The sequence below is a fragment of the Engraulis encrasicolus genome, chromosome 9 (assembly GCF_034702125.1).
Source record: "Engraulis encrasicolus isolate BLACKSEA-1 chromosome 9, IST_EnEncr_1.0, whole genome shotgun sequence".
Lineage (NCBI taxonomy): Eukaryota > Metazoa > Chordata > Actinopteri > Clupeiformes > Engraulidae > Engraulis > Engraulis encrasicolus.
Window position 1 is genome coordinate 47,713,570 of NC_085865.1, and position 23,638 is coordinate 47,737,207.

General features: G+C 44.7%; 2 long non-coding RNA genes across 4 annotated transcripts; both read right to left on the bottom strand.

Moving 5' to 3' along the window:
* Positions 1–13,133: 13,133 nt before the first annotated feature.
* Positions 13,134–14,248, bottom strand: LOC134455182 (uncharacterized). Its single transcript, XR_010036053.1, has 2 exons — positions 14,178–14,248; positions 13,134–13,966 (listed from the first exon to the last, which is right to left on the bottom strand). It is a non-coding gene; the product is annotated as an uncharacterized LOC134455182 (long non-coding RNA).
* A 7-nt stretch (positions 14,249–14,255) lies between these two features.
* LOC134455183 (uncharacterized) lies at positions 14,256–16,197 on the bottom strand. Of its 3 annotated transcripts, none has more exons than XR_010036056.1 (4): positions 16,147–16,197; positions 14,924–15,044; positions 14,634–14,728; positions 14,256–14,342 (listed from the first exon to the last, which is right to left on the bottom strand). It is a non-coding gene; the product is annotated as an uncharacterized LOC134455183 (long non-coding RNA). The 3 variants fall into 3 exon arrangements; XR_010036055.1 differs by lacking the exon at positions 16,147–16,197 and adding an exon at positions 15,809–15,824; XR_010036054.1 differs by lacking the exon at positions 16,147–16,197 and having other exon boundaries at positions 14,924–15,097.
* Between the last annotated feature and the right edge of the window lie 7,441 nt (positions 16,198–23,638).

Consider the following 23,638-nt stretch of genomic DNA (forward strand, 5'->3'; position numbering starts at 1 on the left):
ATATGTGGAGGTCATCAGCTGAGCAGTTGGAGGGGGAGAGACCAGAGCAACAGATTAAGTCCAATGTATGTCCTTTAGTATTGGTGGGGAAATCAATGAATTGCTGGAAACCAAAACTATCTAGGCAAGAAGAAAAGTCACAAGTAAGGGAGTGATGGGAATTGTCAAAGTGAATATTGAAGTCTCCAAGGAGAATTATATTAGGAGAGAGGGTGGAGAGGTGATTGAGAAGAGAGCCTAATTCGTTTAAAAATTCTTTGTGTGGCTTAGGAGGGCGGTAAAGGGAAGCGATGATGGTGGGGATGGGTCCGGGCAGTTTGCAGGCAATGCACTCCAGTGAGCTGAAAGAGGGCACAGACAGGGGCTGGACTTTCCAAGTCTCGCGGTGAATTATCGCGAGACCCCCACCACGACCGGAGCCACGGGGTTGAGAGATGTAAACACAGCCATCAGGAGTACAGTCATTAAGTTGGGAGAAATCGCCAGGTTGTTGCCAAGTTTCAGTCAAACACAGAAAGTCAAACTTACGGTCGGTGAGGAGATCACGAATGAGATGGCCTTTGTTCGTGAGTGAGCGGATGTTGAGCAGACCGAAGTTGAGTGTGGTGTCCTGTTTAACTGATGCGGCGGCGTTATCTGTTGACCTAGCCGGTGTGACTAGTACATTGAGGTTGACAGTACGCCCGGCGAGTCTGCGGGGTCGACGAGTGGTGGACCGGATGGATTTTATGGCTGTGGAGTCATCGAAGTTGAAGGTCCGACGAGATCCCCGATGTGTGTATCTCCGTCGAGGCAGGAGGGCGATGTCCGAATGCAGGTGTAGCGTTGGAGGTGGAGGGACAGCCAGGTAGCCACGTAACCGAAGGAGCTCAGCAGCCGAGTATTGGAGCAGACCAGAAGCAGGATGGTAGAGGAGGCACAGTACAATCCAGGCGAGTAGAGACCAGATAAAGTACTTGTCCAACCGCATTGTGAACCGCAACAGTCATAAAAGCAGGTTCTAAAGTTCCAGGGTTGGTTAAAAAAGTAAAAGGCTCAACCGGATAAAACCTGAGACAACATCTGGGAAAACTCACGACAGAGCAGAGCAGGCTTTTTTAGATGACGAGCAGACGTTAAACGTCTAAAGCTTGCAGATTATAATAGAAAAATATGTCAAAAATAAAATAAGAATGATTGAACGGGTAAAATCTATCACTTCCTTAAAAACTTAATAAAAATAAACAATACCCTAGGCGGAGCGACGCAAGACTCGCCAGCGTCCCCGTTGCTAGGTAACCAGGTAGTCCATGTCCATTCTCCTATGTGCCTCAGCTATGTCTTTAGATGAGACCAACTTCTGCTCCTTTACGATGATTGCTGGTGTCTTCTATGGTTGATCTTTGTACTGCAGAAGATTCCTTTTTGAAACAGTTCCACTTATCTTATGTTCGTGAGAACTAACCTATCCTGCCTGTATAAGCTGAAGACAAGCTTGCAATCAAGCTTTGGAGACGGTTGCGCAGGCGAGGTGCGACAACCTGGTTGCTCAGCAGATTGTGCAGTGGAGCGGGCGCATTAACGGTCACTGAGTATGGATTCTGCGGATCCACCACAAAGTCTAGCAACAATCACACATTTCAGTTGAATGTAAGGCGTGGAGTGGTGCTCAATGCATGTAGGAGGTGGCATTCTGTCTGCTTCAAAGTGGTGTTGTTGGTGAGAAAGTTGAGGACATCAGTGATCATTCTAATCTGATGGAAAGAGCTCAAACTTTGCTGCAACATTAACATTGCGTGTGGCTCCTACTACATAGTGTCCTCCATGACCCTTGCATACTCTCTGAAAGCTGTTCAACCTTTATGTCACCTCCCCTTACCTGCCGACCATTACGCATTTTGTGTAGCAGATACGGATTTTGACATCAACTACGGCGCTGTCACTTCAATATACGCGAAAAACCAATAGCAAAGTATGTTCATGGGCCCTTATAAATTGCTCTGTAGACTTGCAACCAGACAGAGCCGTAGATATGGCTCTGCTTGCAATTGTCTCGTGCTGGCCTTTCCATTGGCCAGCAACATGTGGGGGGAATATTGACCAATCAGAGTGCTAGTTTAGAGGCCTTCATTTGTTGTGCTGCGCTCCTCTCGAGTCGAGGCATCAGCTGCCGATAGAAAGTTTGCTTCGTAATCACACAAGCAGAGAGACTGGGTAATGTACTCCTATAATCTCTGAAACAAGTGTCCTCCTCCTGTCATCATGTATTATCCATCTTGGTACTGTCGCTGTAGTTTTACAAGTGAGCACCGTCAAAATCACAGTTTCAAAGGTAAATGGACTTTGAGAAAGGTAGCCTGTATGGGAATAGTGAATTGCGTCCAGTTGCTAAATCAGTAAACTTATGAAAATAAAGGCCGAGGTCTGTCGTAATGATTCACCCAATGTTTCGCCGTATTTGACGGCAATATGTTGTTGCTTGTTTTGATATTGGACCGAAACGAGATTACTTCCGAATGAGAAAATGTGTCGATGACTGCGCTATAAATTAGCAGATTAGCAAACTAAATTTGGTTTCCCTTTGCGATCATTTTAACTCGGGAAAATAAAGCGATAGTTCTAACGGTTATGCTCGGAGTAGGTCTACATCCGTAACCTACCATGACACCGTATAGGAATACTGTTCCCCCCCGAGTCATGGCCCATTCTCTGAACAGGTGTAACAGGTCGTGCGAGCCACTACATGACGCATTTTGTACTGAATGAATGCTGAAAGTGTGATTTTGATGTTAGCCCCCAAGGTAATAATATTAACCTGATATTATCTTATCATAGATAACACTTGTCTTCATCTTTTTCTCTACTGCTGATGCTTCTTCACAGTAGGTGACAACATCACCATTTATTAATATTGGGGGAGATGATGTAAGAATCATTACAATTCAACTTTTTGTTCATAAAAATCACTGAAATGCCTCGGTATTATATAATCAAATTATACATTTTCCTACATGTACCTTCTACAGCCAAAAAAATAATCAGTAAATGCTTCAATTTCATACTCAATTCCAGCTCCTTAACACCCCCCAAGTGACCAAATGCTCTGTTTGGCTGGTACATAGGATAACTTAATAGCCACTTAGGCCTACTAGCCAGACTGGTGGTATGTTTGATTAGATGTTAGTAAGATTAACAGCCATATTGGCTGGTGATCAATAAAGTTAATTTAGAGGCCTGAATTCCAGCACACTATATCATAGAATTTTATTGGTGTTATGGTGTGAAACAAAAAAACATCTTCCATGAAAGTTTAATAAATTATGGTAGTTCAAAGTACTGTGAAGAGCAAGATAAACTATTTGCCAGATACACGGGATGTTAAGCTAAAATGCATTAAAATGCAGGACATTGCATCTAAGAAAAACATTTTTTTCTGGGGGAGGACCCCCCCTGCCTGAATGAAGTGTCTCATATCTTCCCTGTTGACATTTGGCAACCCTAGGTGTAGGGCAGATTATGCAAAACAAAGTAGCCTCTCAGATGGGCCCGCCGGCGACCCCGTTGCTTTGCCATGCCAAGTTGTTGCGCCGTGAATTGCCGCGCCGCGATAAGTTGCTACTCAAATTTTTTTTTAAAGGTTGGCAGGTATGCCTCCCACAACACAGTACTAGCCATGGCGATCCTGCACTGACCTACAGAAAAGCAACGGCTCAGAATGTGTTAACACTAGAACCTTGATTTATTCAAGATACCATGATCCATAACATAGGTAATTAATGCAGTTACGTACTGCAAAATTTGGCATAGGACGTTATGGTAGCCACATATTGATTTATTTTCCTTCTCTTTCAGAGACAACAGCATTTTTAATGATGGCCACCAAATCCAGCCAAACTTCAAAGAATTGGCAGAGCTCTGACTTGTCTTGATTCAAGCTCTCCACTTGCTCAATCAAGGCCTCAAAATCAAATTCTGGGCAACTGAAGCCAGTGAAGAGTGCAATGCCTGTACCTGTGCAAGCACTGGATAGTCTGCTTTGTCCTTGTGAGGCCGGAATACCTCCCACTGGAGAGACATGCATCAATGCATCATCCAGGCCAGAACCTTGAGACAATTTTCCCTGATATCTGAGAATAACACGCATCCAATGGAAAGGGCCAATACAGTGGAAGAGATCCTTGAAGTGCTCCGTCTCGTGCAGGTTTCATCACACCAAATTGCCATTGATGCCTTGTTCATCTGTCTGCGAACACTGGAAGCTGGATAGGCAGTGGCTGAATCTCAAATGGTGCACTTGTGCACTTTAGTGTTCATGTTTCAGTGCGCATGCCGTATTAGTTACGCACTGAAACACAGTGCCCGAAGTGCACAAGTGTGCCATTTGAGATCCAGCCATGGTCTGACAGTCGCACACTCAGAAATGGGTCTTGGTATTATTGGAAGGAAGCCAGCACGCATCATTGGCACAACAGCAGATGAGACAAGTGTGTGTACAGCAGCCTGCATCAAAAGGTCTCCTCCTGACACACCACAGCGAATCAGGCTGATCAAGCATTCACACTTTCCTGATAAACCTTTTGCAGTTGCAACATGCAGTAATGTTGCTTGCTTGTTTTCAGGATGCAGCAGCATGTCTGGTGGTAAGGCAGGTCGAACCACTAGCTTTGCATGATCAGGTACCTCTTGGCATGGTAAATTCCTCTGCAGTATATCATCAGCTTGGATTAATCCTGTGCCCGACACTGGAGACTCTTGAAGGTGTCTGTTCACCGAAGCATCTTGAAACAGTAATAAGGTTGCAGAGTGTGAACCCTTGGTACCAGAAAGTGATAATTTGTCAGCATAATCAGAGTTGGATACCTGGCAATGTATAATCCTCCCTTGTAAAAGTGCTAGGTATGGTTTTCTGACGGTTTTTCGAGCATTCCACAACATAGCTAGCAGGAAGACTGGTCAGATCTGATTGCCTGGTAGCTTGAACATGAACCAATCCTGTGAAAAGTTGCGAGAAGGTTCTTGATGTGAAGGCTTTTGCTGTGGGAAGCATCATATGCAATGGTGTTCGCCTTATTCCGCTTTGAATGTTATGCACAAGCATTTGAAAGAGGCAGTGAAGTTGTATACTCTTGTGATGTCTGACACACTTCTCCTCTTCTAGTGGGGGCTCCTCTCTGTGTTGACTGTTGCAGTGCATATAATGTCCTGTCCTCTGACTGTGTGGAAATGTTAGATTTACATTTATAGCGGCTGTTCCTTATTCTGAATAATGACCTAATAGGCAAGCACATGGCCGAGTTCTGCAGAATAGGGAAAAGACCTGGAACATGACCTTGACCTTGACATTGACCTTGACCTTTTAAGAACTACACTGACACTATACTGACACAAAATAATCATAGCGATATCAGCAAATAACTCCTCATACCATAATTGAGAATTTGTTTCTCATTTTTACAATGAAAGTCTATTGACATTCTTCAGAATAGCAAATTTGACCTTGGCAACGACAAGGTCACAATCACACATTCTCCTCATGCAATTGTCAGAAATGATTTCCTCTTCAAAAATTGGTCAGAATTGATGTATGGCATGTGTATAAACAGTTTAAAAGTAAAAAACACACATTTTTGTCATAGGCGATGGCGGCCATATTTGGCGGCCATATTGTGAAAAATCTGGCACTATGGTGGACGAGCACCTCCGTGATTTTTAATGTCTAGGAACCCACTAACTCAAATCCAGTGATAAACGCCCCCAACTCAAAATTGCGAACGGGTCTACAGGGCTGGTCCTGGACCATTAAGGGACCTGAAGCAAATGATGCTCTTCATGCTCACAGGTATTCATTTACTCGCATGAAAATATTTAATCTCTGGCCCAGCCGTGGCCAACCGGTAGGGTACTCGTCTGCCATGCAGCCGACCTGGATTCAATTCCCGGCCCGGGTCTTTTGCCGACCCCTCCCCATCTCTCTCCCCATTCACCTCTCAAACTGTCCTATCATCAATGAAATCGTAAGACCAAAAAAAATATCTTTTAAAAAATATATAATTAATATATATATATATATATATATATATTTAATAACGGTCTACTAAGCTAAGGGGTCTGACACACCAAGGCGGTAAAGCGTCGCGGAACGGCCACGTTTTTTACCGGCGTCGGTGAAAATACATTGAAACCTATCTGTCCTTACACACCAACCGGCGGTAGTCGGGCGTCAGCGGCGCGGGAGCCGGCTCCGCGCCGCGCTGCATTTGGAAAATAGAACTCGAGCGTATTTTTCACGCCGGCGACCGGCGGTGTCTCATTCAAATGAATGGCAAAGTAGCATGCTAGCTTTGGCTGTGGCTAGGGTTTTGAATAGGACTGGCCGCGCACGCCGACGCTGTCAGTGTGCAAAACTAAGCAGAAAGACCGCGTCCGTCCTGCGACCGTTCCGTTCCGCCTTGGTATGTTTTGGCCCTAAGGGGTCAACACATTTGACCATCAATTAAGCACATTAAAATGACTTTGCTTGTCTTAAGAATGTCTGTTTTTGGGTGCATGTCTGCTTTTATACAGGATCTCTGGAGGTGTACCATTCAGCAATGCTGAAATATACTGAGAACAGCGTGCATTACGGGTAAGGCGGCACGAGGGCCCGCACCCAAATTGCCATCATGGATCACAATGGCAATGTTGAAAAATGTGTCCAGTGGAGAATTGAAAGTTGGGAGAAACTGGGAGAAAGGAGGAAGAAAATTAGAAAGAAAGTGAGAAAGAATCACAACCAGTCCAATAAACAGTCCAGTAAAAAAGGAGATGGAAAGTTCTCTTGGAGAGATGATCGATATGTTCTAAAGTGAGCGGAGAGTCCTCACAAGGCATCAGTTCAACATCACACAATACAACCACTACCGTGACCACAAGGAAAGTATGACATCTCAGGAGTGTTTGATTCACATCGATTTCTCTGAAAACTATGTGTAACGGAGGCTAACTAGCACAGAGTTGGCGTGGAACGTTGGTAAACCTCCCTCCGATAGCCTCATACAGTCTCGTGCCGTTGGGCAGAGAGACTAGTCTCTTGGCCCAGCGGTATCGTAATGTGTCTCCCATTGCCGAACCGTTGTAGTTGATGAGGATGCAGGTTCGATCCCCGAGGGTGCCGTGACCCGGATGGGAGTGCGGTTTAATGGGGGAGAGTGTAACGGAGGCTAACTAGCACAGAGTTGGCGTGGAACCAGGCACGTGCACTCCAATACGGCAGGGGTGGCACGGCCTCACCAGCCACACCTGAGAATGATGAGCTGCAGTAAATGTGAATAATAGTAACAATAACAGCTATTGTTTTCGAGCATCTGCACCATAACTACCATTTGAGCAGTATTTAAACAGTTTCACTCATTTTCAATCATTTCCATGGCCAAAATCATAATATTTGCCCATTTTATGTCAAATTGCTCCGAATACGCTGAATTTGGGGCAACTCTGAACTGGCCTCACCCCGGATTGCGCAATCCCTCGTTAACAAGCTTGAGCGCATGCGCCATTTTGCTCGTTCTGTGAATGCAACCTGGGAATATTGTATTAAACGTTTTTATACACTTACTAGAAGTATGTATGGTGACCGGTCAGAAGATTATAACTACCCGATCATTTCAAAGTGAGTGGTACAACAGAAACTATTTTTTGTTTCCCCTGTGTCTTGTTTGCAACCGGCGAGAATGTGTGGAAGACCATTCGTATGGGATTTTACGACTTAACAATTTACTAAGGACTAAGGAGCCTCACGAAACACAAATCCTCGCGGCTACTCATATTCATATTCAATGCCAAATTGCTTTGGACGTTTGGGGCGTCTCGAATAGATGTGGCTTTGGATGAACAGCACCGGCTAAAGTAACGTTAGCATGAGCAACGCCAAAGTGAAGGAAAAGAGCGGCGCATGGACCTGATGTACGAGTTAAAGGTAAGATCAGTGTTTCCTGTGTGTGTGAAGCCTGTGTTTGTGAGACCCGTGGGGAGAGAGAGAATCCGCCGTGATTCTGTCTGGTGTGGTGGTAGCTTTTGTGATCTGAACAGGATTCTCATGTGCCCTGTAACTGTTTGTAAAGTTGAGTACAGGGTACCGTTGAGGTAAATCAAATATACCCGTGTAACTACAAGACTCTTATCTAATTCCAAAGTGTAGGCATAACATAAATGATAGTCCCAAAATATTTGGTGACCATATCGAAGCTTGTGTAGTAATCTCTGTTTAAATGATGACATTCGCTTCCTGCCACACCTTTGTCCCACATCGTTTGCCGTAGCCTCGTACAAGTAGATGTAGGCCTACATTTGCACGAGAATCCGGTGCTTATCACAAAAGCTATCATACCAGTTTGTTCGCCGTGGTGCTCAGCGGTCTATATGACACCATGTTTTGAATCCTGTGTGTGTGTGTGTGTCTTTCATTGAGCATCCGCCGTGATGTGGTTTATGTGAGACCACTGTTTGAATCCTGTGTGTGTGAGAGCAGTGGGCTGTGAAGGAGCTTACACTCTTCACTACTCTCCCCTCCTCTCCTCTCCTCCTCTTCTCTCCTCTCTCCTCTCCACTACTCTCCTCTGCTCTCCAGCTCTCTCTGCCGTGATGCTTCTGTTTGTCCACATTGCTGCTGTGTGGTTTATGTGAGACCACTGTTTGAATCCTGTGTGTGTGTGTGTGTGTGTGTGTGTGTGAGAGTGAGAGATCTAATAGCATTTTCTCTACGGAAATGCAGCATGTTTTATTTTGTAGGCCTACCTTATGTTAAGAAAGCTAAGTTATGACATGAAACTTATCGGTAGGGCTATTTGGTAAATTTACTAAAATGTACTTATACTGTAGCTGTAGTATTATACAGTATATTTGAAAATCTGATATTGGAAAAGTCAGTGCCTCACCAGCCATAAAGTTGACCGCACGTCACTGCGCGGAACGTTGGTAAACCTCCCTCCGATAGCCTCATACAGTCTCGTGCCGTTGGGCCGAGAGCCTAGTCTCTTGGCCCAGCGGTATGGTACTGTGTCTCCCATTGCCGAACCATTGTAGTTGACGAGGATGCAGGTTCGATCCCCGAGGGGGGTGAACAGGTGCAAGATGACCTCCGTCACATATGCTTGCAAATTGTCTGCAGAGATACAAGCGGTTCACTTTGCATCCGGTCAGCAGCATACAAGAATCCTCACAGGTCTGAGTTCACTTAAATGGCTTAAGCCTTAATGGGTGAAAGAAGAAAAATCTGCACTCACAAACTAAGTCTCATTATTTATTTATATTACCACCATGTCCAAAAGCAAACGCATTTCGGCTATCAAGCCTTCAGGTAATATAAATAAATGATGAGACTTAGTTTGTGAGTGCAGATTTTTCTTCTTTCAGTCGATACCTTTTATCGCGCACCGAAAGACATTCATTTTTTTCCAAGAAGTTGAGCACGTCCTCTGATAAAACTTTAAGCCTTAAAGGGACCTGGTGTGAAAACACTGTAAGGGGTCTTACACACTAGGGCGGTAAAGCGTCGCGGAACGGCCGCGATTTTTACCGGCGTCTGTAAAAATACATTGAAACATATCTGTCCTTACACACCAACCGGCGGTAGTCGGGCATCAGCGGTAGCGCTGATTAAAACCCGGATGATCCGTTTGGACAACCGGATGAAGACCTCCTCCGGACAGACCGGATGGCTGTCATGCATTGATCCGCCAAAGGCGGGGTCAGGCGGCATTTCATTAATATGTCAACAAAATGGCAGTTACAGCGCGAGAAATTGTGAAACCGGAATATATCCTCTTTAGTTGACTACAACAGCCATTCTCTAACATCTCTAATATTTGCTGTTCAGTCACGAACACTCACTGAGTAAAACGGAACCAACTCCCGCCTCGTCATTCATCGAGCCTGTTTGATCCGTCCTGCCTGTTGTGGCCAATTGAGTCGCGGATCTAGCCTGGTGAACCAGCGCCACCCGCTGGACGGCAAAATGTTTTGTCTACGGGTGGGTCTGGCCTCGCATAATGATTCAATGAATCTGGCAAACCAATTACAACGCAAAGATGTGTTTTGAATCAAAGCGGGCAGGGTTTTGAGGGAAGGTTGTTCTCATCAACAATCTTGGGATGTATTATGCATCGAGGCCAGACTAAATTAGACATCCACATTTAGTCTGGTTTATCAGGCTATCGCGGATCCCCACTCCCTATCTGTGTGCTTCTGACTCTGTTGAGGTCTAGCCTACATTTCTAAATGTTAACAGTGCTCTGCCAACGCTTTTACATCTCAGTCTGTAGACTAGTGACTCTACTATCACCCACTGCGTTACAGCATACAGACTTTAAAGCCACTGCTGTCACTCCCCTCGCCCGATCAGCAGCGGCGCCCTCGGCGACTCGGTGAGACGAATCCTGACTGAGTTGTTGGTAGCAGCGAATCCCCTACGGATCGGATCAATCGCTTAAGTTTCGTTTTTGCCACGAGTGTGCGAGTCAAGGCAACTCGGCAGCAGAAGCGAGTGGTCATCTGCTGCTCTCCTCCTGTCTATCCTCCCTCTACAACTAGACTTCTGCACCCAAATATTTGACTTTTAGTCTTCTTAAAGATGGCCTCTCAACGTCATTAAATTAATATTGCCGTGTTCCCAATTGTTATTGAATGTGTTACGCGTTGGTCCTGTTTTAAAAAACGTTCTGGTTGCTTTGTTTCAAGACGTTTTTGCAAGCTGGCTTGTGGAGAAACGAGAGAGTGTTCCGTGTTTCTCGTGGAAATGCGTCTCTGATTGGCTCACTCCTCCTGCTCTCGAAGAAACGCGTCTCTGATGAGAAGGGTCCAGCTGCAGTAAAACAGTTCCACCCCTAATGCAAGCACGCCCATGGGCGTTCCCGGCATTTGCCGTATTGGCCAATCGTGAAGGGATACTGCATGATGTCATTTTCAAGGCCATTTCCGGATGAAGGCTCCATGTTTTCAAAGATATCCCGTGCAAATTAGTCAAGTAGGTTTTATTGTCAATTTCTTTACATGCACTGGTCATACAAAGAATTTGAAATTACATTTCTTGCTTTCCCATACAGACATAGACTAATTAAGGTAAGGACATAGACAGTATAGACATAGACAGTACTTATACATGGACTTAAGACAGTATGGACATAGACAGTGCTCATACAGACATTTAAAGTGCAAGACTGGACAACAGAAGACTTGTAGAGGACATACATTAAGAGGTATTTGTTGTGTTTTTGTGCTTTTCCTAAAAAAAGTCCTTTATAGCGTTCTGACATGGTAATAGTAGCATTTTGAAGAAAATAAATATAAAAAGGTCTGTCAAGTACACCAGCAGCAGTGTGTGTGTGTGTGTGTGTGTGTGTGTGTGTGTGTGTGTGTGTGTGTGTGTGTGTGTGTGTGTGTGTTTAGTGCAGGTAGAAGGTGCGGTGTGCGTCTTGTGTGTGTGTTCGTGTGTCTGTGTGTGTGTGTGTGTGTGTGTGTGTGTGTGTGTGTGTGTGTGTGTCAGTGTGTGTATGTTGGGTTTAGTGCAGAAAGTGCAGTGTGCTTGTGTGTGTGTGTGTGTGTGTGTGTGTGTGTGTGTGTGTGTAGTGTGTGTGTGTGTGTGTGTGTGTGTGTGTGTGTGTGTGTGCATGTTTTGAGTTAGTGCAGGTTGAAAGTTCAGTCACAAGTATGGTAGTGCAGGTGGAATGTTCAGTCGCAGATATGGTGGTGGGGGATGGGGAGGGGGGGTTGTCAGTGGCCTTGCTGGCTAGAGGCTGACAGTGGGGGGGAGGGGGGGGTTGTCAGTGGCCTTGCTGGCTAGAGGCTGACAGTGGAGGGAGAGTGGGTTGAGTGTTCAGCATCTTGATCGCTTGGTGCATTGTGCTGCTCGCCAGCCGGGTGGTACGGGAACGGAGGCGCCTGTACCTCTTTCCAGAGGGCAGGAGGCTGAACAGTTTGTGTGCAGGGTGGCTTGTGTCTTTGATGATCATCAGTGCTTTCCGGGTGAGGCGTGTGGTGTAAATGTCCTGCAGGGAGGGGAGTGGTACTCCAATGATCTTCTTCGCTGTGTTCACAACACGCTGGAGTGTCTTCCTGTTTTTCTCCGTGCAGCTTCCTCCCCACACTGTGATGCAGTTGTTATTGTTATCTTCCAGAGAAACGTTTCACTGAACATTCCACTGACATAATATTCCCAACAATTTATGTAAGAAAGTGAGATAAATCACACGTTTTCTAATCCCAATATGTATTTTGCTTTGTCTTCCCGTACCTCGGACATTGTAGCCTACTGTTTAGAACTCGTGTCGCTATGCACAGATTTGTCATAACGTATCAGGTCGCCAAAATGCTTTGATTTCAACACAACGTTGACACATTGACAGTAAATACTGTATATATTGCCTAAATATATACTGTCAATGCGTTGGCATTACCTCACCTAGCTGTGTGTATCGAGGTCACTGTTAACACTGGGTAGGCTATATGATTAAACCACAGATTTATCCTTTCCAGGATATTAACACACCCCGACAAATAATAATTAAAAAACCCTTTTAGGCGAGGTTGTTCACTTAGTAAGACATGATATAGGCTACTTAGAAAAGTTGTACAATGTACATCAGCAACACATTCCCGACTTTTTGAAGTAGGCCTAATGAGTGTCACCTCACCACAGTTATGTGGCCAGCTTGAAAAGAGCAGATATTAATGAAAAAATATGAAATAGTATTTGAAATAGCAATAGGCTATTTGTTTGTTTTATTGGAGAAAACGATTTCTTCATTACCATAGGCCTACCATACTCCATGTCTGTCTATGATTTAGGAGTGACCACACCATTGAAGCTTACCTCTTTATCCAGGAGAGGTTCCAGATTGGCCTGTCTTAATTCAAAGGCCATCAGAAAACAGAGAAAATTTTTCCTACCATCATAACCAGTGTTTGTGCATACATAATCAGGGCCGCTGACAGCTTTGGCTTTGCCCAGGACAAAGTCATCTGAAAGGGCCCCCCACTCAATACATAGACTACATACAATGTAATGAGGACCCATTCCTGGACCCCTCGTCTCAGTGGGCCCAGGTCAACGGACCCCTTTGTCCCCCCTGTCAGCTTTCCTGCATGTAGGCCACATACATTGCTGAAAGAAGTGAACGAGACAGGAATGAAATGTGAATTTATTTCTGTTTACTTTTACACTATGAAGTGTGAACGGTCAACAAGAGGGTTAACACAAAGTTTGAAATTGTGTTTGACCAGTCTCCAATGTGCATTTAACTAATAACTAAAAATAAGGCATTGGCATTAAATATAGACTGATACATACTATAAATACAGACACCCAAACAGTGTGCAATAATAAGATTAACATACTGATGGACAATAAATACACAAACACAGTGGACACACACACACGGCAGGAGGAGTTCATACAGGTGGTGTGAAGATGCTGTATACAAGGTGCAATGAGTAAAGTGTAAGTGGCATGGTGAAAGAAGTGTTCATGGAATATTCTCCCGTGTCCTTGGTTATTCATGTGGTTTTCTTCAGTGCGTTGAGGAGTCTGATGGCTTGTGGAAAGAAGTCGTTTCCCAGTGTGCTTTTGCAGCACCGCATGCTGGGCTAGCGCTTCCCTGATGGTAGTAGGGAGAACAGGTAGGGGTGATCTTATGAGCTTTTCTGCTGTCCTCACCACTCTCTGTACTGCCTTCTAGTCTTCAGCTTGACGGCTGCCATGCCAGACAGAGAGGCTGCTGGTCAGGATGCTCTCAATGACACCCCTGTAGAAGGTGGTGAGTGCCGTTGTGGGGAGGTCGGCTCTTCTCTCATCCTTCGCAGGAAGTGGAGTAGTGTCTGTGCCTTTTTGAGATGGTGGAGCCATGTGGTGCAGTTGGCAGAGGAGGAGCGGCACAGTGGTTGGTGCTGGGTTGATCAGGTTCAGATCCGAAGTTGCTGGTGTCATCAGCCCTCCCTCTGAAAACTGGCTCTGTGCCTGTCAAAAAAAAGGCATGTTAATGTTATGAATGACAATTAAGACAAAAACAACCAACCCCTATCTACCTACAGAAGGACATGACATGAGCACGTGCATATGCTTGTGCACATGCCCCCCCCACACACTGCTACTGTCTTAAAGTTTGGTGCACGTGCATGCATGCACGCCTATTCTCCCCCCTTTGCCTCAAGTCAGAGGTTGTCCTCACCTGCACATGTGTGAAGAGCAGGAAGATTGGAGGTTGAGGATGAAGAGGCAGGGCAGGAGGTTCTCCTTGCGGCCATGATCCTGATGCTGATTGCCCATCACCACGCTGTGGCTCATCAAACCCATTACCGGCATATCAATGCTGAACAGGAACGACTGCTTCCATCTGCACGCATGCACACAAACACACACACACACACACACACACACACACACACACACGAGAGGGATACATAGAATACACTACATAAAAATCACACCCATCATTTTAATGCAGAACACCAGGCTGAAGAGATACACAGCTTCTGGCCTGTGCAGGGATCACTACAGTGCCAGTGTTTTGTATTATCCTCTATCCACATTTTTTTCAATAAATAAACACAGCACAGAAAGGAATTACTGTATGAAATACGTATTGGTCTAGTGCAGAACAAAACAGATTCAGTGTTTTACTCACCACTGTGTGCAAGTTTCTGTGTTCAGCTCAGGTGGAAGCCTCCATCACAACATGTTGATACTGACATTAACCATCCTTCAGAAAACTGCCTCTGCCTGTCAGAAATAGCAAAATAATGTTAACACAACAAGGTAGTATCTTAAAAATATCCTTAACCAAAGACAGACAGACACACACACTGCCACTGTCTTGGTTCTAGGACACACACACGGCCGGGTTCTCACTCACTCACTCCTTTTCTCCTACTTTTGCCTCAGACAATGCAGTGAGTTTTTAAAAATTGGCCTTACCTGCACATGTGTGAAGGACAGGAAGGGAGGTTGAGGATGGAGCTGCCAGTCAGGAGGTCCAGAGCTGTCCTGGTCCATCACCATCATGTGGATCATCAACCCCAACCCCAACTTCTTATATCTGCGTGAACACATTCACGAACACTCACACACACACACACACACACACACACACACACACACACACACACCACACCACACACACACACACACACACACACACACACACACACACACACACACACACAATAGGCGAGATACAGGTTATATGGCACATTAGGAGGCATGGGTATTGTTGCACTCTAGATGTTTAGAAATAAGTAGGTGCGTGGACCCAAAAAGTAGAGTTCAATGTGGGAGTACACTAAATAAGACACTGAGGTCAAGTCACTGCTCTCTGATGGCAGCAACCTGAAACATCTGCTCTACTCTGCTCTGAGAAAAATAAAACAAAAAATCTGCTTGTGCTTGACCTTAGTGTCTTATTTAGTGTGTGAACCTGCTCCCACATTGAACTATATGGCACATTTAAAATCAGACCCAATGACAAGTCAAGTCAATGCAACGGACATGAACCGACCATTACATTAAAATAACAGACTAAACAGTCTTTGGATGATTGAAGAGGCAGGAGAGATGACGAGGGGCCTCGATCCAGTAGCATTTATTTACTTCCCAATCTGCTCGTTAGCACCTGTTAACTTCATAACGATCGCGGACATTAATGGCGCTAATGTACATACTTTAAGCGAAAATTACAACGAAAATATCAACACAAACGTAACAGAATATCTTCCCATCAAAGATCAATAAAGTAGCAGAGAAATTAAAGTACAGAAACATCATTAAATAGTTTGTGACACGGAGGAAAAAAACACAGCTTACCCCTTGCCAATCTTCCCGAAGTAAGAGTTCCGGGTGCCACACCAATTAACGCCCCATCAGAAACAATAGGTAACGATAAACCCATCCCAAGTGGTATCTACATTAGCCCATATATTTTGAGAAGTTCACTAAGAGAAAATATAAAGGTTTATTTTTAGCACTACTACATCAAGTCGGTTTTATTTACAATTTCTTTACATGCACTGGTCAAGAATTGAAATTACGTTTAACACCAGGTTGAACAAATATGACACCTCCGAATTTCTGTTCGCACTCCGACTAAGTCAACTCGTAAAGTAACCGTTATGTATATTCATGCATTTTATTCGAAATCTTACCGACAGTTGAGTGATCGCTGCAGCGAAATCCATCCAGCGAAATCCATCCAGTCGTTTTAATAAGTCCCGCGCGGCGCTTACAAGTGTTGTCTTCGGCAGCATGTCACTGACTTCAGAAACTTGAACAGCCAAAGGGGCGTTACTGTGAGGGCGGTCTAGTAAGGAGGGATGGGCGTAGCGGTATTAGCTGGACAAGACGCAGCTGGACCATATTGTCTCTGATTGGCTCAGTCCTCCAGTTCTTGGAGAGAATGTAATGGGAAACAGAGTCGCCACTTCCCCGGGTGGTACTGCACTATAGGGGCGCCAACGGAGGCGTGCAGGCTCCATTCAGGGCTGTGCTCTTTCGACAGCGACCCCTAGGCGAGCTGAAGGCACGGAGCAACCAGAGTGAGCAGGCTTTATGTATGAGGCTTTGTGCTGTGTGTGTACCTGAGAGTAGCAACCAGCTGATAGCTAAGCTAAGCTATGTTTCGGGCCACCAGACGTTGCTTGTTTTGAAAACAAGCAGAAAAAAATTACTCGACATGTTTTTAGATAAATGGGTCGATATAAACCTTTGTGGGCAACGCCTTCTTTTGACGTGACGAAACACAGAAAGGCTTTCGTGATTCGCTCGTTTCTCTGCAATATTTATGTAAATTGGGAAACACCGGGAAACATAGCCAGGAGAGTTGACGCACCGCTATGAGAGCCTTGCAAGTGAGTTTAACTTGGGGTGACCGTCCGATCTTCGAAAGGAGTGAGTAAAACTGAGTTTTATCGGAAGTTGGCCTTTAAATACAAACACACACATTATTTATTGCAAAATCAGGAACATGCCGTTTCACTGCTGCCAAAGGCTCTTCGAGTCGTGGTCGTATGTTTAGTGAGGAGACCCAGGGTTGGATCGCAGCATGAGTTTAGGAACTGTGACGATTCATAAAGTGAGTTTTGTTGATCAAACTGTCTTACTCTTTGATTTATCGATGTGAATTGATAAATGGGGCAACAAAGGCGAGGCGCATATCCACTTAACGGCAGAAACATTTTAAAAAATACTTTATTATTATTTATTTTAAATAAGTGATCCAGTGATCCGTCTAATCCGGATGCCCTCCTTGGAATGATCCAATCCATCCGGACGCCTCAAAGATTCCAGTTAAGCACCTCTAATCAGCGGCGCGGGAGCTGGCTCCGCGCCGCGCTACATTTGGAAAATAGAACGAGCGTATTTTTCACGCCGGTGACCGGTGGTGTCTCATTCAAATGAATGGCAAAATGGCACGCTAGCTTTGGCTGTGGGGAGGGTTTTGAACAGCACTGGCCGCGCACACCGACGCTGTCAGTGTGAAAGGCAGAGTAGAACACACCGGCCGAAACTAAGCAGAAAGACCGTGTTTGTCTCGCGTCCGTTCCGTTTTGCTTTGGTATGTCTGACCCCCAAGAGATACTTATCAATTCATGAGCCAACAGTATTGTGCTACAGTAGGCTTTCATGTGATGGTTACCTACTATTCCAAGCAAATTACCTGGTACTGTCCTTGTGCAAGGCCAAGCGAATCTTGCCTACACAAGTACAGTACATTGCCAATACCAGTGGCACCTGTTTCAGGCCACCTGAACCTGAAACTTTTCACAAACCACGGGGTGTGGAGGAAGAGAGGAAGGAAAAAGTTCCCTACTGAGGTTGAAGCAGGCAATTACCCACCAGAGGGAAAGGCATTGGACAGAATTGTGCGGTACATTTACCAACGTAAGAAAATTCCTTCAGTTCCAGGCAATGATGTGGTCATCACATAGACCAAAACCTTTTTCCCCAGTGGAAACATTCTGTACTGAATGTACGAAACCAACCAGTGTTGCCAAGTCTGCTTATTATAAGCGACCTTGGGCTTCTTTTTTTGAGCAGTCGCTTTTAATTTTGTAAAGTCGCGGATTGCGTTTTTTGGGGCTTGTTCTTTTCAGGGTTGGGCTTGCTGTTTTCTCCTCTCTGCCGGTTATTTGAATGTGTTTCTCAATGGCAACTCGTTTCTTTCTCACTCATCCTTACCGTGTGAATAGACCAGGCGCGATGCGACAGAGCAATACGCGCGATTCAAGCGACTACAGTATGTCCGTTACAAGCAGAAGGCAAAGCATTCAAACATTCCCATTGGCTGTGGTCACTGATCTCTATACAGTCATTGGCTGTCACGGCTTGTCGCCGAACAGCGTCATAGAAAGTTGAAAGGATTTCAACTTCAAACTGTCTCCAGATTCGCTTTTGTCGTGCGACTCAATACAGAATCAATTACTTCCGTCGCTCGCCTCGCTCTTTTCCGCGGTAGGTGTATTTCTTCGGTTACAAGTGACCCTACTACAGCATAGTTAACTCCCACTTTATGTGGTCACTTGAGGGGATTTTAGCTGCCACGCAGACCCCCTCTAAGGGCAAGGTCTTCCCTGACTAGGCACGCGACTGATGACCCACGCCTTCGGTTGCTTCTTTTGGGCTTGTTTTCATCAGAACAGAAGCTGAACAGATAGGCCAACGCGCATGCCTGGTGCGGTGGATCACGGGAGGTGGAGTTTTACTAACACACCAAACACTGTGGAAAAACGCTCTCCTGTCTTGCCTACACACGCAATGCAACTCGTAAATGATAGGCCTACCGTATTGATTTAATTATTATGGACTTGATCGCCAAAATTTCTGCCCTGCCTGTTTAATCAGCCACCGGCCGCTACTGCATGTGAATTTGGCCAAGCAAAGCGAAACAGGAGCGAAGCAAAAATATTTGTCCAAAATTCTGAAAATGAGGGGTGAATTTCACCTGCGGTGTGGAAATGGGCCATTACAGCAGTTTTACAAGGATGCTATTTGCTCCCACCTCGAAACGCTAGCCCCGCTTTGAGTGGGCGTGTACGGAACTTCAGTGGAGAGACAAATTCATGAGACCAACCAATCAGTGTTGCCAAAGTCACTATCATAGACATAGATTAAGTTAACCTAGACTGGCAATGGGCCTCGAAATTTTTCGGATTTCTCAGCAGTCAGACCAAAGCAGACTGCCATCTTGGTGAAGACTCCCGTAACCACAAACTTTTACGTAATGACGTCATCAGTCCATAAGCAAAGTTCTTCCTGTATGTGAAATGAACTTCTAAAAGTGTCAAAAATAATGTGATGCTTCGTTTGCCGTATGTGTTATACATCTATAATAATATATAACACAACATCATATAATACAACACAATACAACACAGCATAATGTTGTACAATGCCATTACACGCGAAGATGAGGGTCTGAATATCTTTCTGTCTGGGCTCGTGATGTTGCTAGGTTACCATCAGCGTCTTCTGGGAAGCTTGCACAGTCAGCTTTACTGAACGTACGGGTTATATACACACCTATGTACATAGTTGTCAATAACTCCGATTAAATTATACCAAATAAGTTGCATACACACAAGCATGACCGATTCAGTATCACAAAATATTCTCCAACCGTAACCTGCATTGCTGCAACGAATAGAGTCTCGGCAGGGTTGCCAGATGAGATGATGATCGTGTGCCCTTTTCTACCCGAAGACCGCCTTCCTAAACTGCCCGATTTGGCGAGAAACCGTCCGATCTGGCAAGACCGCTCAACTTCTGGGTCTATTATAAAACGTTTGGTGGTAGTGAGGGTGATTCCTTTCCTGGAGAGACAATATAGATGTTACGATTTGTCAAAATCTTACAGAAAATTATTGAAACCCACTTTGATAACGTTGTAGTCACCATTTGAAATCGTATGCATTCCTATGGCTCACAGCTCTGATAGTCCTCACTAGGAGGAGCTATGTCTGTGGGAGGAGCCGATGGGGCGCGAAAATCGCAAAGATGTCTGCGCCCAGTCAATCCGAAATTCTACTAGTGCCTTGAAACGCCCATTGCCTCTAGGTTAATCTATGTCTATGGTCGCTACTGGCTCGCTGAAAAGTTGCTTGAAGTCGCTAGATGATGTCATGACGTGACGCATGACGTTACATCGTCACGCAGATCTGTAGAAAATGCCTCATATTAGATATGGGCAGTGTTATTTACTTTTTGGAGATCACAGCTAATCTGAAGCCCTGCTTAACCGTGGGAAACACTTCTGACAGCTGCACACAGTTACAATTATGTAGAAAAACATTGTTGTCATTGAAAAGGGTCATTTTAAAAGTTGCCAGGTTCAACAAAGCTAAATTACGGTTTTTAGTCGACAGGGACGGCAAAAAGTCGCTAATTTGGCAACTCTGCAACTGATTCTTAATGCCAACACTTATTTTGATATCAGTATTTAAGTAGAATATTGACCAATGTGACATTTTAAAGTAAATAACACGTTATCATTGAGAAAAAACTACATGACCACAAAACCTCCCACAGTCATAAGATTTCATTAGATGCTAGCAGTATTTCCGATTAAGCGACTTTTTAGTGAATCTGGCCACTTAAAAAACTTGACAATGACAAAATCATTGTTTCTCAACATAATTGTAACTCTGTGTCACCATTAGAAGCATTTCCCACACTCAAGCAGTGCTGCAGATGAGCTCTGAGCTGTAAAAAGTAGCTTACACTGCCCTTTAGCGCGATGGATGTAGCCATTTACATTTTCTTGTTTGACACGGGTAGTTGATTTTCAGGAGGGTAAAAAGCCGTCTTAATTGAAGCTCTCCAAATAGAACTGGCACAGGAGTAGGCTATTTTTTCAGTATTCAGAATATTTAAGCTAATAAAGTTGGATCCCCCCTCCCCCCCCAGTTCTTGACAGCATACTATTACTGAAAGCATCAAAGAATTTCTGAAGAGGAATCATCTCACCTGTTCTTTCCTGGTCGCTGGCGCTGGGGGGGTCTGGACTGCGGCAGGGGGAGTGGGTCCTCCTACTCGTCAGACTGCGGGGACAACCTTAGTCTTGAACTACTCTTAAACGGTTTCTCAAAATCAAGGATCCTGGCCTTAGTAGGACGTGAAACGCCCAGTGATTGGATACTATGCACCAAAGAGTATCCAATCACTGGACGTTTCACGTCCTACCAGGGCTAGAACACTTGACATTGAGAAGCAGCCACTGTCTCTGTGGGTGAATTCCAATTGCTACCTTGCGTCCTCCACTTTGAGAGAAATATCCTTTTTAAAAATCCTTTTTTTAACCTATTTACTTTTTGTCAAAGCAGTTTAGTTGTTAATAATTAGGAAATAGTATGTTCATTAGTTTATGTATAGAAATCAGTACTCTTACTTATGGGTATCATTTAATTGGAAATATAATTATCATAGGCTTAACTAATAAATATATGAGTAACTTTAGTTTAGGAGATGCCAAACACTCTTGACCAAGGAGAGTAGACCAAGGAGGGCTTACTGGCGTCATAACAGCGTAGTACGAAATTATGGCGAGGGGAGTACGGAAATGTTATTCTTCTTCTACGGTCAGTTTTGGAAGCATCAGGGAAGCATGCAATGCCTCTTCGGAGTGTGGAACAGGTCATAGGACAGCGTGAATGTTTGTCAGCTGTCCTTAATTACCCCCAGCAATTACTGCTGACCAACAGTTGCAGTTAATTTGGCCACACATTATCCATCATGGTGTCGCCCCCACTGACCATGCGCAAGGGAGTACGGAAATTGTATCCATCGCACCCACTGACCAATGACCATGCGCAAGGGAGTTAATTTTCCATCCACTCGTGTCCTCAGGCAACGCCCACGTACTACACCGTGGTCAATGCATTTCCCCCCGAGAGATTGTTCTTCTGTGTCGAGTTTCTTTGCTCTTGACATATACTCATGAACGGCGTGACGTTTTCCATGTGCGTTACGCCCATTTGTGGGGGAAAACAACCCATGCAAGTCAATTGGTGATGTTGGGGTTTAATAAACGAAAGATACGGACCTTTAGACTAGCGTTGTTTACGCGCAACATGCCGAAAACGTGTTGTGTTGCCGGGTGTTCAAATAATATAGCCAAACAGCCGTGGCTGAAGCATGGAATGTGTTCATTTAAGCTAGCCGATGTAGCATGTAAGTCAATGAGACATTCGGTTTGTTTTCACCCATAAAGGGGCGTAACGCAAATTTAAGAGCAAAGTACCCGGATGACCGTTCATGAGTATAGGCAAATAAAGCTTGGTTGGCCTGTGTATCTGCTCTGCGTTCTCTGTGTGCCTTTCTCTTAAGCAGGAAGATGGGGCTTGGTACCAGTCCATCCTAATTAATGTCAGGAGCAGGGCTTTGAACCGGTTCAAGGAACGAAAACGAAAACCGGGAACTTTTTGTATTTTACAGGGAACAGAAACGAAACCGGAAACGTTTTTATTTTTGATGTTCTGGATAAGGAACACTTATTTAAAAATAATGGTAACCGGTTAATACCGGTTAGTACCGTTCCTCAAACAAAAAAAAAAATAGTAATGATTTTCCTGTGTACGTTACCATGACGGCTAAGGTTCACGTCCTGTGTAACATCAGACATTCGCTGACTGAATGGAGAGAGGCATTACAAAGTTTCCACTCCACATCTTAAATAATAGAAACCACTATCATACAAAAGGGGCGAGTTTACATTGCATCACTGTTAGACATTGCAGAGAAGGGCGTTTAAAGCGCACCGAGAATTTTCTTCCTGACAGGAACGAAATGAACCGTTCCGGGAACAGTATTTTTTTGTTCTAACCGGTTCGGGAACGTCAATTTCTTGGTGGAACTCGTAACCGGAAACGTTATCATTCAGTTTCTGTTCGGAACGAACCGTTTGGAAAAAAATAACGGTTCAAAGCCCTGGTCAGGAGGACCAGGACGGACGAGAGGGAGATTGCCCTGAAGACAGCGTGCACACACCCTTTGTTATAGGCACATGAACACACGTAGACACTTGGTACAAACAAACACATGTGTTGACTCACTTCTATGGATTAGGCCTTATCCATCATGCTTACCTATCTCTTGTCACTTTGTAGTATAAATTTTAATATCGGCAAACAAACAACTCAGATGGTAAGCACTACAGATTTGTTGATGGCGGCCGGAAAGAGGTTATCACATGGAACACACAAAGTCTTCCATCCAGTAATCTCTGGGGTGGAAGTGGAAGACCACCTTATTTGGCCATCCCACAGTCCATGGTGTGAGCTTATTTGGTGCACGTGGGCTCTCAGTTGGCTGTTTGCCCACTGTCCATTGCATCATTTTCCAATGTATGTATTGTCATATCTTGTCGTTTCAGTCTTGTGACAAAGTGGATGCACATGCCTCCAATAATATTTAGTGTCCCCTGTCTGGACAACTTGCACACCAGACTATGCTATTACATGGGGATTTCCCCTGACAAATAATGAGCATGAGTAGAAAAAGAAAATACATGGGTTGCATCCCAATATGTGACCTTGCCTCCTCCACTTGTGCTTGTCTCCTCGTCCCGCCTCCTGGCCCCTCCTCCGTGGAGAAAACAATAAAGTTTCCCAGCTGTCAGCCTCGCCACAACAACTTTTGAGGGAC